Source organism: Lactuca saligna, chromosome 4 (assembly GCF_052625555.1).
Source record: "Lactuca saligna cultivar CGN05327 chromosome 4, ASM5262555v1, whole genome shotgun sequence".
Classification (NCBI taxonomy): Eukaryota; Viridiplantae; Streptophyta; class Magnoliopsida; order Asterales; family Asteraceae; genus Lactuca; species Lactuca saligna.
The window spans coordinates 120783494-120795647 of NC_136420.1; positions in this window are offsets into that span (position 1 = coordinate 120783494).

Below are 12154 nucleotides of genomic sequence, written 5' to 3' on the forward strand. Positions count from 1 at the left end.
CACCATTTGTTTAGATTACTCCCGTTAAAAAATAATATATTTTTTAATTACGATGTTTATATCCGTACGTTTTTTATAAATGCATGTATGGATGTTTTTTATAAAATCGTAAGTAAAAACATATTATATTTTAACGGGAGTAATCTTAACGAAAGTTATAATAGACTTAAAAAACGAACACGTAGATATAAAGATCGTTAAAATCAGATATCGTATGAAGAAGTTACGACATTCGGAATACAAAACCTAAGCCAAACCACAAGACATATGCAACCAAGCAATTGAGATTGCGATTGACATAAGCATCAACAACCCCCAACACTTCATCAATCAGGGACAGACGCAAGATTTGGTAGTAGGTGTTGTCGGTTTGTAGTAGGTGTTGTCGGTAAGTAGAAAAAAGAAAAAAAAATCGAAAAATATCGAAAATTTTATACTGCGTACAGAAAAAGTAGGAATTGTCGGTGCCACTGCGGGCACCCAAAGAGAATCGTCTCTGTCATCAATGATACTCTCATGTTAGATGTCGTGAGAAAAACCCTAAATAAATCATTTATAAATACTGAATTGGTACAAAAACAAAAAATGACTTATTTTGAAACAAAAAAAATATTAAGGACTAAATGTGTACAAAAATATTAATGACTAAATGTGTACAAAAATATTAATGATTAAATGCGTACAAAATAAGAAATATATTACCCTAATAAGTCATTTTTCACTGTTAACCTGGAGTAACCGGTCATAAGGATTAGATGTGTACAGTTTAACAAGTTGAATGGGTAATTGACGAAAAAAAACTCATTGACTAAATGTGTACAAATCAAAAAATATATTTCCCTTTTAAGTCATTATCCCTATATTAAATTACATATTATGATAACATTTTATTTTTTTATGGGTGTTTTTCAACAATTCAAATATTTGTTACGAATTTATCACATTCACCTTTTGCAAAACAAAATGAATATTTCACCTTTGGGTACTGATTTTTTGAAACGATCCACAGAATTTCTCTCATATTCACCATAGGGTATTGATATTGAGAAACATGCAACATGATTTCTCTCATATTGTACTTCTATGAGGATGTTGTACTTTACAAGTAATGTTAGAACACATGAACTGTTAGTTGGGTTTCATAGTTGTGTCATTTTTGGGATAGCGAGATGTCGAACCACGTAAAGTTTACAACCACCGGATAGAAAAATAACAGTGTAGTTTTGAACAAAAATAATGATGAAATTAGAAATGGAAAATATGTTGGTAAATGTAAACAAAAAGTCAAAACTGAAAGAAATCAACACCAACAAACATACTAAATATAAGGGTGCACAATATCGAGTATAGAATGGGTTACACTGTTGCCGGCATCCACAGTAGGGGTGTTGATGGTGTATAATTTTCGGGTTTCAGGTGGTTAGGGATGGATTGTGAGGGTATTTTTTTTTAAATAAAAAACAACCGATACTCGACCTATATTGAAATTCGGGTATTTGGGTTTGGATATTCGGATATATATTCCGGTTCTGGTAAATCATGTATTACCCGAAAATTTTTCTAAGAACTATAAATAAATATACTCAGCATATTACCTAAACTACAGGGACTAGTTTTGTAACTATAATTTCAATTACCCAAAAGAAATCAAAAGCTTAGTTCAAACGTGATTAGTATTTGATAAAATAAAGTAATGAGAAGGTATACACTATACAGTCGTCCAATTCATTTTCGCTCTATTTTCTTTTTTTTTAAAATGCAGTTTAGTTTCATCCTTTGGTTTTTATTTTTTAGTGTATAAATAATAAATCTATGTGGCATTTGCTTTAAACTAAGAAGAACAATAACTACATAAATTAAAAAATCCATATGGATCAGTAAGTTCCGAAATTTTATAAACATTCCTGATATCCAACCTATTTAAGTATCCGGTTATCCAATCACCCGAATTTCCGAACTTAATACCCGAGTTACCCGACCTATTTAAATATCGGTTTTTTTCAATAGGGTCAATTGGCTGCTTTTCCCACAACAGGTTCAAAAAAGATGGGCTTCATAGGGTTCACCAGAACGTTGAAGTCTTTGTACAACGGTTATAAATAAATGAAAAAATAAAATAAAATAAAAAATAAAACAATTATTCTTTTTTCCAACTTATACACAACCATGCTAAACTCAAAAATTAACACCAACAATTTCAACTCAACCAAATCTTTTTAGGGTTTTATTTATTTTTAATTGTCATATTTAGGATTTTAATTTTCATATTTAGAAATTTAATTCGTGATTGTAGTTGTCGTTTTTTTAATGAAATGTTTTTTTTTAATTTTACTTTCATTTATTTATTTTATAATCTATTAAATGTATTAAAAAATTTAATTAAATTTGGAAGGGTTAACAAAATTTGGAAACGGAAAGATGATTTCCTGGGTTGTACGTTGAGAAAGATATAAATGAGGAGATGATTGACACAGAAGGATTCACTCAACCCTAAAATTGTAATATGTCATTATGATACTGAATGAATTTGAAGTTTAATAACTGTTGAAAATTTAATAGGAAAAATTACAGTTTTATAATATATATATATATATATATATATATATATATATATATATATATATATATATATATATATATATATATATATATATATATATATAGGGTTAGGTTTATGTGAGACGATCTAATTTCGTGAGACGCAATCCTAGTCACTCATTTAGTAGATAAAACAAAAACATTTTTAAAATGCAAAATAATTGAAAATTTTCAAAAAAACAAACTTCCAATATTATTTTTGGAATATATATTTCCAAAAAAAATATAAAAAAATACCAAAAAAATAAAAAATAAATACAAAAAAAAAATACATTTTTTATATATTTTAGTAGAATATTTAGAATATTCTACATATCTGGAAAATCTAATAGAATATTCTAAACATTCTAAAAATCATATTAGAAATATACAATGTAATATTCTATTAGAATATTTCATATATATATATATATATATATATATATATATATTTTAAAAACGGTAATTTATTTTTTTTTATTTTTTATTTTTTCTAGGTAAATAAAGTTCCGTAAATAATAATTAAAAAATAATTTATGGATTTTTCCTTTTATTTTGCATTTTAAAATTATTTTTAAATTTGGTCTCACGGTCTCACAAATTAACATGGTCTCAAATAAACATGAACCGATATATATATATATATATATATATATATATATATATATATATATATATATATATATATATATATATATATATATATGGAAAAAATAAATATGTGGTTGTTATGTACCTAAACTTAGGTATAGAACCTTTTAAACGACATAGTTTTAAACAAAACAAAATCTAATTTCATTTTATCTTAGTTTTGTATTAATAGAATACCATTCAATTAAGTTCAATTATGGTATCAAAAAGATCAATTATATATATTTTTATTGCAAATGATTATTGAGTTTATAAAGACAAAAAAAAAACTAATAGTTTTTAACGAATATAACTCAAGCGTTTTGTATTTCAATTGAAAAAATATATCCAAAGATTTTGTGAAAAGCTTAATTGAGTTATAACATGTTCTTCTTTTATTTTTTATTCTATTAGTTTTCATTTAGAATTTAGTAGGGTTGATGCAATGGTCACGACTTTTAATGCTTTAAGTTCTTTAACACAATGAAGAAAAAAAACATAAATTTTATCGATTTAGTAAGTCGTATGATTAATGAATAATAGTAAAAGAGATATCATGATTAGTTTGGATATAAATTGATCAAAACTACATTGTTTGGAGGGTTCTATATATAAGCTTAGGTACATAACAACCATATATTCCCTAAGTCCTATATATATATATATATATATATATATATATATATATATATATATATATATATATATATATATATATATATATATATATATATATATATATATATATATATATATATGTTCTATTGAAATTTATATATAGTTCAATACATTGATAAACTTGTATTAATATAAAACGATTATGTGAGAATTAATCAAATAATATAGTGTGGATGCTGATGCGCCTTACCTCAGAGGCAATGAGGCAATACCACTGAGGCAATTGACATTCTATTTTTGAAACTGGAAATGCAATAAACATTTGTTTTGTTATTAGGTTTTGCTAATATTATTCATATTATGTACTAAAAATCAAAGCTCAATCCGGCCCAACTACGATTTTGTTGATTATTTTGCTTAAAACTCTTCATAATTTTAATAAAACCGAATTATCCAATTGGACAAATTGTATTGGACTATTTGGTTCAGATATTAGGATTTTTTTATTGGTTTCAACAAAACCGATTTATTATTTTGGATTTCGGATTGTTTTTTATTTATAAAATATGAACAGAATAATCCAAAAAACCGAATAACAATTATTATTTATTTATTTTTAATATAACTATATCTGTTTATTAATTTTATAATTTATTTTTTCAAATAAGCTCAAAAAGTTTTATCTAATAAAAAACATAAATATGCATTTTCTCTTAAAAATTCTTTATATATTAAATATTAAACTATAATATACATTCTTAGTAGTTTATAAATTTTAAATCACAACTAAATATTATTTTTGCTTCTTCTATAAAAATTGGATGATATTCTAATTATATTTCATTTTAAAATGTTTTCGTTTTTGAAAACCGAATTATAAAAACAGATCCAGCCGTATTGTAATTAGATCGGATTTGAATTTAGGTTGGATTATTCGGATCCATATTTTGAAAACCGAAATCAATTTGGATTACTTAATTGGATTGGATCGAACCGATTCATCAAAACAAACACCCTAACTTTGATAATTATTTAATACTTATTTCAGTTCATTGTTAAAAATTCATTAAAAATCAGGATAGATGTGTTTGTGATCCTTTTTAAAAACTATATTTGTTTACAACATAAAATAAAGCTACTGTATTTTTCTTTGGAATGATCTTTGGGAAATATTCCACAACATGATGTCCATTGCCCTCAAAGCCACATAAAGCGCATGATCACACGACACGTGAATTAGGGAAAGCCCCACACTGCAAACCACACACCGTCATGGTATGACTATAACCATGCCGACATCGACATTAACACAAGTTTTTGCTCTTTTATGGTGTAACGCAACCTACGTAATCACCATACCAACATTTTTTTTAATTAGGATTCTTTTAGAAGCAAATAAAAGTATACAAACACAGTGAATTGGATGGTGCAATATTCGATTTAAGTTGGTTGTATTTTTGTTTTGGTTTGAATTTAACTTTTTGCAAATCTACAATGGCATGGCAAGTATAAAATAGAAAATGATGGTTTACTAATTTTTCTATATAAATTTTTCTATATAAATTCAAGGGTTTTTATAAATAAGATAGGTCCTAAGTTTTTTTAAGGTAAAAAATTTTTATAGAAATTTTAGATAAATTTAAAAAATTAGGTAGATCCTAAGACAATGGCGGATCCAGGATCAATGTAAAGGGGTATCCCCAATAAGTAAAGTGGTACCAAAAAGATAGTGTAATACACAATAAGAAAAAAAATTCCATAAAAAATTATACTACTAATTTTTTTTTGAGAAGTATCCCGGGATACATAATAGATCCGCCTATATCCTAAGACCCACCTTCATTATACTAGGCTTGCCTCGCCACTGCAAGTCTATAAGATAAACTTATAATTTAATAAAAGGATGGATTACCAAATGAAGGAAGAAATAATTGAAAGATTTATCAAAATATGATATTTCTGTTTTATATAACAAAATTCCTTCGATGTTTATAAGTGCATATCTATTCTTTAAATGTCAATTTTGAAGTCATATTCCGTAAATAAAGTTTACGATTAAAAAAATATTTTTTACGTGAAATTTATGTTTCACAAGTAATTTTTATATGGTACAACAAAAACAAATAAAAGTTTTGCAAGATCACTTACTTATTGTGATAATGCTCTGTTATGCCACTTGGAACTGTGGCGTGCATGATAACGAGAACATACCACCTCTTGGGTGTGTCCTGTGGTGGACTATGGGAACGACCACACATAGACCATTGTCTTTGTAACATTATGTAACAAAAATTATGGGGGACCATAATATTTGTATGAAAGACGTGCATGATAACGAGAACATACCACCTCTTGGGTGTGTCCTGTGGTGGACTATGGGAACGGCCACACATAGACCATTGTCTTTGTAACATTATGTAACAAAAATTATGGGGGACCATAATATTTGTATGAAAGACGTGCATGATAACGAGAACATACCACCTCTTGGGTGTGTCCTGTGGTGGACTATGGGAATGGCCACACATAGACCATTGTCTTTGTAACATTATGTAACAAAAATTATGGGGGACCATAATATTTGTATGAAAGACTATGAGGGACTATAGTATTCGCATGAAAGACTAGGGGGGTTGAGGGGGGCCATACCAAAAAGACTACAGGGACCGCAGTAATGGAAGTAAGTATAAGACTATGATGATATTATAGCATTCACATGGATATGTGGTATCATTGGGAACCTACTAAGCTTTATACTTACTTGTTTCAGTTTAAATGGTTTTTCAGGTTATTAGGTTGTAAAAAAGAAGATCCTAAGTTGATTGTACCGCACAAGCATCACTGTTGATTTATAAATTATACTTTTGTTGATTAAATTTTATTATTATTCGTGGTTTAATCGTATTTTGACATATTTCTACTAATGTATGTTTATCATCCTTTTTGGGAACGGGATTTGAATGATTATCCTTATTTTACAAATGAAAATTTTGGTTTGAAATTTGGGACATTACAAGTTGGTATCAGAATCTTAGTTCAAGGGATTCAGACTGATGTGCGAGTGTTAGACTAAAATCAAACCGAGGACCGAGAGATTTCTAGAATAAATTTTGAAAAGAAAAACCTTTTTTACAAGGAAAACTTCAAATTAGTTGGGGTTGGAACGTGGACTCAATCTCATTGCATGTTCTTGTTTAATGTTGTCTTCTTGAAATAGGAACATTTTTCCCGACCTGACTTGAGTTTATAAAACTAATAAAAGCAAAAAGGATGTGGTGTGTACAGTCATCCGGAGCTCAAGTAAGTGATTTCCAAAATACTTATACATGTTTGATATGTTATTTATGTAGTAGATAGATATGTATGCTAGAATGTAGGCTAAGAAATCTACTCAAGTTTGTATGCTCGATTGTCTGTTTAGGAGAGATGTCATATTATGTCAAATATGTGTTTGTTATGTGTTGTTGAACTATATGTTGATACTGATAGGTTGTTAAGTGAATGTCATATGGTTGTGCGCAATTAGGGTTTTATGGCCTTAGAATTCTTAATTCGGACTTATTGTGTGTTCTTTTCTAATGAAACAATAAACTTAAGATCGATAGATTCAGTAACAGTAAAGTGAATCAAACATTAAGAACAATCGTCAGTAAGTGTCAAATGCTTAATATTATCAAAGGTTTAGAAGAGTTCAATGTGAACTTCTCTGTAAAAGCTAAGTAGGGCAATACAACTGATAACTCTAAAACGATACACGCATGCACATTAAACAATCTAACCCTCATAACATCAAGATTCGTGTAACATCCAAAATTCCAAACCAATTTAAAAAATTTTAAAGCATGTCAAGTACATCAAAACATTAAAACTTTGTTTTCAAAATATTGATTATCAGAGTTTTTCCCAGAAACATAAACACAATAGGAGGAGTTGTACGATCACGCCTTGGCCTTGTCTCAATCCCCTGATGTACCTGAAACAATAAACTGAAACTGTAAGCCCGAAATCTTAGTGAGTTACCCCCAAAATACCGATACACATACAGTCCATATAACCATGACACGATAACATATCATCACAACTGAACAGAACAGTACATAATGGGTCCACAGCCCTACAGACTGTAATACCCATGATCCCACAGTACGAGTCTCCCTTAGCCCATAATTGGAATGCTCCCGAGCCCATAGTACGAGTCTCCCTTAGCCCGTAACTGGAATGCTCCTAGGGTTTGTTGGCTACCGCACAAAGCAGTACAACCTCAACCCATCCCATATAACCAACACATAAATCATAAGAATTGAGCATGCAATAATCACATAACATCACAGATAGTCCTACAGACCTACCTAACAGGCATAACCAATAGCATGTGACACTAAATCATACTCAGCATCTATCACAGTTCAAGGTAACACATTAAATGGGTCGGCCTTGGTGCCTTAGACCCCTTAGTATAGTGTGGATAACTCACCTCGGAACTAACGTTAGAAACCAATAAGCTTCAACTCCCGGATCACAAACTCGAACTTCACTACCTATAAATACCATAAAACCCTTTCTTCATAACTTCCTAAATTATCATAATACCCTCAGAAGTCAACTGGTCAACTCTTGGTCAAGGTCAACGCCCACAGTCAAAGTCAACTATCCAAGTTGACTCGACTCGTCGACTGTAGTTTACCGACTCGTCGAGTCCTTCCTGAACTAGAGGAGTCGTGAAATCCTTGATTGGCTCGTCAAGTTTTCCTTTAGCTCGTCGAGCTTGTACGTGCCCAAGAATCGGAGGAACTCTAGTCGACTCGCCGAGTCTTCTAACGACTCGGCGAGTTCAAGGCAAACTTCAAGGGACTCGTCGAGTTGTTCATCCAACTCGTCGAGTTCACAGCCAAATTCATCGGGCTCGTCGAGTTGCTCATCCAACTCGTCGAGTCCTCGCAGACCTTCATCCTTGCAGATGCTTTTTAAGCCATGGCAAGGCTCCAGATTACAGATCCAAGCTTTTAAGGCATGTTTATCACGTAAAGTTGCAAACTTTACGCACATGCAAGGTTCTAAGGGATCTAAATGATCAATCTATGTTTCCAATGGAGCTTTACAGTTTGGGGGAGTCTCATTCTTGCACAAGCTGGAAACTTTATGTACTAAGAGGCCCAAAGGAGTTCAGTTCTGAAGTTACAACTTCAGATCTGAAGTTGCAAGCAAGAATAGCTTCCAATCATACTATGAAAACCCTAGAACTTGACCATAGAGGGAATCTAGAATGAATAAGGTTAGGGTACTGATTTATACCTTCCAGAAGATGATAACTACAACAGACCTCAGGTCCTTCAGCTCCTTGCTTCTGAATGCTTGATCCTCCAAGCTCCTTTCTCCAAGAAAATCCTCCTCCAAGCTAAAGAATGCACAAAATGAGCTCACACACGATTAGGGTTTTATAGGGGCAAGAAGCAGTGAAGGGGAGGCTAGGGGATGGCCAATGATCCTTTAAATAGGGTGAAATACCCTGAAGTTTAGGGTTTCATCTGCCATCTCTTACTCGTCGAGTCCCTTTATGGACTCGACGAGTAGGTCACTAAATGCGCGATCCCACCTCGCTGCTACTCGACGAGTAGGGCACCCTTAGCTCGTCGAGTGGGACTTAAAACCAAAGAAATTCTAACTTAAATCAATACTTGAATATCAGGGCGTTCCGACTCGAGTGGACAGGACCAACTTGTTACATAATAGACTATTTTAGTAAAAACAATTGACACAACACAATATTACCCAACAATTTACCCCTTTGTGTCAATTAAAGAAAGGAGATTCTTCATCACGGTTGACGTTTCTGAATCTTGAATAACTTCGGCATCAATCCAAGAAGTGTGTTGTGAACAACAATATACCATTTTATCATGTCCAAAAAGCATTTCTTATCTGCATCATCATTCGCTTTGCATGATTCTATCATCTCCAAAATATAGTTCAGATAAGAAGTAGAATAAAGATGCTTGTCCAGTAAGGAGAACAAATACTTCTGAACTTTCACACCATCTCTTCTTTAAAACGCCACACTCCAGTTATCCTTTCGGATTTTACCTAGCATCATCTTATAGAGATCCTTCGAATCTTCTTTTGGTTCCATAGCTGGTTTCTTTCTTAGAATAGTTGCTATCTCCACGCCTATATTGCCTATCTCTTGAATGTAGCAGACTAACATTCTTTTCAGATGTGCCCCAATTGGTTCGAATTTCTGTTATTCTTTTGACAATAAAGAGAACAAAGAAATACAATCATATGGATTAAAATAAGGTAAGTCAGCAAGAGAGAACTCAAAGACCAAATTCCTTGCCCCTCGGACTACTTTGAATCGAACATTAATGAAGCTTTCAGTCTCAACCAGTCCAAAAACATTTACTACAACTATCTTCTTAGAACTCCAAGTTTGATATTGAGGCTCTTTTTGCTTGAGATAAAAGGAGAAAATCATGAGATTGAGATCATTATCTAAAACCAGAGCTTTCTCAATCTTCTCAAAACTTCTAAACAAGAAAGCTTTATGAGTGATCGGAAAATCAAGCTAAGATTCTGAAGAGTTATCCAAATCAAAGGAGACAACTAGCTCCAACCAGTGAACACTCGAATTATCAATGGCCTCGTTCAAAATCCTTTCCAAGGACCAAGGAGGGAAGAAGGTCTTCTGGCTTTCAAAAGTAACGTGTTCTTCATGAGCTTCCCTTTATTTAGCTTCTTCTTCTTTTCTAACTCGCAGAATATCATCAAGTTCCTTATCGAGATTTGTTCTGATGAGTTTTTCTCCTTTGAAGAGTTCCTCTTCATCTTTATAATCATCAATGATTTTTTCTTTGCCTTTAGATGTAAAAGCTTCATTACCCTTCTGATCTTTTGTGTTCGCTTTTGGTTTTTGTTCATATTTACCCGATCCACAAAATGTTTTCTTGGGCTCTTCAAGAAATGTTTTCTTAGGCTCCTCGTTCTTCTTAACTTCTCCCCTTGTTTCAGAAGAGCATCAGATTCCGAAACACCATCAATTTGGTTGAGCATAGAGAAGACAGGTTTGAGTTTCTCAGCAAGATGTTGTCATACTGAGACCGTGAGCAACGAGTCACGAGTCTCTACGAGGTTTTGCAAATTAAGATTAACATTTGAGACGCATCTTTTTAGAACAGTCTTCTCGGAGTCTAAATCATCGATCTACTTGTTGGCATGCGACAGATTCACCGAGAGGACCTTCGCATTTTCAGTTTTATAGCCAGCTGATCCATGATTTTGTTATCAGTAGCAAGATCCTCATGTAGCTTCTCAATCTTGGAGACTATAGAGGCACTCATCTCATCATTATCAACTCTAATGTCAGAACGAACCTGGGAGAGAGCTTCTTTCTTCTTTTGAAGAGTAGTGTCGAGACTGGTGATAACTTTATTGGTGGATGTTGTGTTTTGGTCAGAAGCGATTCAGAATTCTTCCATAAAGTCTGTAACATCAGCAAGTAGTTTTTCGACTTTTTTGGTCATTTCCCGAACTATTTTCTCAAAATTCTCAACTACTTTGGTTGAGTTAGCAAGATTTTTGGCATGCTCCTTCGTTAACGTCTCGATTAGGGCTTTGAGATGCAAGAGAATACTCGGTATTGGACAAAGATTTGGAAGATTATAGCAGTGTATCCAACTTTTCTTTAAGAACTTTGAACTGCCCTTTTGTCATGGGGGTTTCTTCGTCATCACTAGACTAATGAACAGTGAAGGGGATGAAATGGAAATCTTGAAAATATTCTTGAGCATCACCAAAGACAAGATTTGGATCATCATCCCTTAATGGCAATATTGTGGAGGAATTAGGACCATCTGTAACACCGAAAGCACCTGCTCCTGTATCAGATACATTGACAGTCACTTGAGGTGATCTCATGGTGGTGGTTATTGTTGTTGTTACAGTGGAATCAGTATAAAGTGGAGTGGTTTGGGCGAATGAAATATGTGGGTGGGAAACCCCAACAGACACATTTAGGAATGGAGCATTGGTAATTGGTGTAGAGTTTGGTGTAGAAGTAGTGATCGGAGAAGGTGGGGGGGAGGAGGAACATGAAAGAAATCATTTGTTAAAGGAACAGAAGTTGAGATTGGAGATGATACCTTCAGAGTTGATTGAGTAGGAATTGGTTCCGAGACCCAAGGTTGCGAAGTCTTTGTTGTATCTTCAGGTTCATGTTAAATGTTATCTTCCCTTTGTAAGTCAGAAATAGTCTGGGATTGAAAATCCTCTTGAGCGACTGGAGAAGGAGATCTTGGTTTGCGAGCAGCCTTCTTAACCTTCTTTTTTGGAGTTT